Consider the following 4,407-nt stretch of genomic DNA (forward strand, 5'->3'; position numbering starts at 1 on the left):
CGTGTAGTGGATATCGTTATGTTCTTACTTCACAGATGATTTGAGTAGATGTTGAGTATATTTACTTGATGAATCACGAGTCTGAATTATTGAAAGGTTCAAGTAATTTCAGGGTGAAGTTGAAAGATTGTCGTGACAAGAGGATAAAAGATCTATGATATGATCATAGAGATGAATATCTGAATTACGAGTTTGGCACATAATTAAGACATTGTGGAAATTGTTTCACAACTAATACAGCCTGGAACACCGTAGCGTGATGGTGTGTCCGAACATCATAACTGCACCCTATTGGATATGATGCATACCATGATGTCTCTTATCGAATTACCACAATAGTTTATGGGTTAGGCATTAGAGACAACCACATTCACTTTAAAAGGGGCACCAAGTAATTCCGATGAGATGACACCGTATGAACTATGGTTTAGAGAAACCTAAGCTGCATTTCTTAAAAGTTTGGGGCTGCGACGCTTATGTGAAAAAGTTTCAAGCTGATAAGCTCGAACCCAAAGCGGATAAATGCATCTTCGTAGGACACCCAAAACAGTTGGGTATACCTCATGTCTCAGATCTGAAAGCAATAAAGGATTGTTTCTAGAATCGGGTCCTTTCTCGAGGAAAAGTTTCTCTCGAAAGAATTGAGTGGGAGGATGGTGGAGACTTGATGAGGTTATTGAACCGTCTCTTCAACTAGTGTGTGGCAGGGCACAGGAAGTTGTTCCTGTGGCACCTACACCAATTGAAGTGGAAGCTTATGATAGTGATCATGAAACTTCAGATCAAGTCACTACCAAACCTCGTGGGATGACAAGGATGCATACTACTTCAGAGTGGTACGTAATCCTGTCTTGTAAGTCATGTTGCTAGACAACAATGAACCTACGAGCTATGGAGAAGCGATGATGGGCCCGGATTCCGATAAATGGCTCGAGGCCATAAAATTCGAGAGAGGATCCATGTATGGAAACAAAGTGTGGACTTTGACAGAACAGCTCGATGGTCGTGAGGCTGTTGAGTACAGATGGATTTTAAAAGGAAGACGGACAATGATGGTAAATGTCACCATTAAGAAAGCTTGACTTGTCGTTAAGATGTTTTCCGACAAGTTCAAGGAGTTGACTACGATGAGACTTTCTCACTCGTAGCGATGCTAAGAGTCTGTTGGAATTATATTAGCAATTACAGCATTATTTATGAAATCTTGCAGATAGGATGTCAAAACATTGTTTCCTCGACGACTTTTGAGGAAAGGTTGTATGTGATACAACCGGAAGGTTTTGTCAATCTTGAAAGATGCTAATAAGTATGCAAAGCTCCAGCAATCCTTCTAAGGACTGGAGTAAGCATCTCAGAGTTGGAATATACGCTTTGATGATGATCAAAGATTTTGGGTGTATACAAAGTTTATGAGAAACTTGTAATTCCAAAGAAGTGAGTGGGAGCACTATAGAATTTCTGATGAGTATATGTTGCTGACATATTGTTGATCAAAAATGACGTAGAATTTCTGGAAAGCATATAGGGTTATTTGAAAAGTGTTTTTCAATGGAAATCCTGGATTAAGCTACTTGAACATTGAGCATCAAGATCTATAAGGATAGATCAAAACGCTTAATGGTACTTTCAAATGAGCACATACCTTGACATGATCTTGAAGGTGTTCAAGATGGACCAGTCAAAGAAGGAGTTCTTGCCTGAGTTGTAAGGTATGAAGTTAAGACTTAAAGCTCGACCACGGCAGAAGAAAGAGGAAGGACGAAGGTCGTCCCCTATGCTTTTGTCATAGGCTCTATACGGTATGCCATGCTGAGTACCGCACCTGATGTGTGCCTTGCCACATATCTGGCAAGAGGGTACAAAGGTAATCTAGGAGTAGATCACCAGATAGCGGTCTAAATTATCCTTAGAGGAATAAGGGTATGTTTCTCGGTTATGGAGGTGATAAAGAGTTCGACGTAAAGAGTTACGTCGATGCAAGCTTAACACCTATCCGGATAGCTCTGAGTAGAGATACCGGATACGTATAATGGAGCAACAATTTAGAATAGCTCCATGTAGAACAGTTATTTGAAATGGCTCCAAATATAGTGTAGTAGCTGCATCTACAAGATGACATAGAGATTTGCGAAGTACATACGGATCTGAAAGATTCAGACCTGTTGACTATAACATCTCTCACAAGCATAACATGTTCAAACCCAGAACTCATTGAGTGTTAATCACATATCGATGTGAAACTAGATTATTGACTCTAGTAAACTCTTTGGGTGTTAGTCACATGGGGATGTGACCTTGAGTGTTAGTCACATAGCGATGTGAACTGGATTATTGACTCTAGTGCAAGTGGGAGACTGTTGGAAATATGCCCTAGAGGAAATAATAAATTAGTTATTATTATATTTCCTTGTTCATGATAATCGTTTATTATCCATGCTAGAATTGTATTGATAGGAAACTCAGATACATGTGTGGATACATAGACAACACCATGTCCCTAGTAAGCCTCTAGTTGACTAGCTCGTTGATCAATAGATGGTTACGGTTTCCTGACCATGGACATTGGATGTCATTGATAACGGGATCACATCATTAGGAGAATGATGTGATGGACAAAGACCCAATCCTAAGCCTAGCACAAGATCATGTAGTTCGTGTGCTAAAGCTTTTCTAATGTCAAGTATCATTTCCTTAGACCATGAGATTGTGCAACTCCCGGATACCGTAGGAGTGCTTTGGGTGTACCAAACGTCACAACGTAACTGGGTGACTATAAAGGTGCACTACGGGTATCTCCGAAAGTGTCTGTTGGGTTGGCACGAATCGAGACTGGGATTTGTCACTCCGTATAAACGGAGAGGTATCTCTGGGCCCACTCGGTAGGACATCATCATAATGTGCACAATGTGATCAAGGAGTTGATCACGGGATGATGTGTTACGGAACGAGTAAAGAGACTTGCCGGTAACGAGATTGAACACGGTATCGGGATACCGACAATCGAATCTCGGGCAAGTGTCGTACCGATAGACAAAGGGAATTGTATACGGGATTGATTAAGTCCTTGACATCGTGGTTCATCCGATGAGATCATCGTGGAACATGTGGGAGCCAACATGGGTATCCAGATCCCGTTGTTGGTTATTGACCGGAGAGTCATCTCGGTCATGTCTGCATGTCTCCCGAACCCGTAGGGTCTACACACTTAAGGTTCGGTGACGCTAGGGTTATAGAGATATTAGTATGCGGTAACCCGAAAGTTGTTCGGAGTCCCGGATGAGATCCCGGACGTCACGAGGAGTTCCGGAATGGTCCGTAGGTAAAAAATTATATATAGGAAGTGCTATTTCGGCTATCGGGACAAGTTTCGGGGTCACCGGTATTGTACCGGGACCACCGGAAGGGTCCCGGGGGTCCACCGGGTGGGGCCACCTGCCCCGGGGGCCACATGGGCTGTAGGGGGTGCGCCTTGGCCTACATGGGCCAAGGGCACCAGCCCCTAGAGGCCCATGCGCCAAAGGAACAAGAGGAGGGGAGAGTCCTAAAGGGGGAAGGCACCTCCGAGGTGCCTTGGGGAGGATGGAATCCTCCCCCCCTTGGCCGCACCCTTCCTTGGAGGAAGGGGCAAGGCTGCGCCCTCCCCCTCTCCCTTGGCCCTATATATAGTGGGGGGGGAAGGGAGGGCAAATATACCTAAGCCCTGGCGCCTCCCTCTCCCTCCCATGACACATCTCCCTCCTCCCGCAGCGCTTGGCGAAGCCCTGTTGGAATCCCGCTACTTCCACCACCACGCCGTCGTGCTGCTGGATCTCCATCAACCTCTCCTCCCCCCTTGCTGGATCAAGAAGGAGGAGACGTCGCTGCTCCGTACGTGTGTTGAACGCGGAGGTGCCGTCCGTTCGGCGCTAGGATCATCGGTGATTTGGATCACGACGAGTACGACTCCATCAACCCCATTCTCATGAACGCTTCCGCGCGGGATCTACAAGGGTATGTCCACTCCTCCCTCGTTGCTAGATGACTCCATAGATTGATCTTGGTGATGCGTAGAAAATTTTGAATTTCTGCGACGTTCCCCAACATTAACTTCCTATCTAGTCGGTGCAGGCACCTCAGGAACATTTTCTTGAGTTGCGCCATTTTCCTGTTCAAGAGGTAATACTTCATCAAGTTCTACTTTCCTCCCACTTACTTCTTTCGAGAGAAACTCCTTCTCTAGAAAGGATCCATTCTTGGCAACAAAGATCTTGCCTTCGGATCTGAGGTAGAAGGTATACCCAATAGTTTCTTTAGGGTATCCTATGAAGACGCATTTTTCCGACTTGGGTTCGAGCTTTTCAGGTTGAAGTTTCTTGACATAAGCATCGCATCCCCAAACTTTTAGAAACGACAGCTTAGGTTTCTTCC

Source organism: Triticum urartu, chromosome 4A (genome assembly GCF_056163025.1).
Source record: "Triticum urartu cultivar PI428250 chromosome 4A, HENAU_Tu73, whole genome shotgun sequence".
NCBI classification, from domain to species: Eukaryota; Viridiplantae; Streptophyta; class Magnoliopsida; order Poales; family Poaceae; genus Triticum; species Triticum urartu.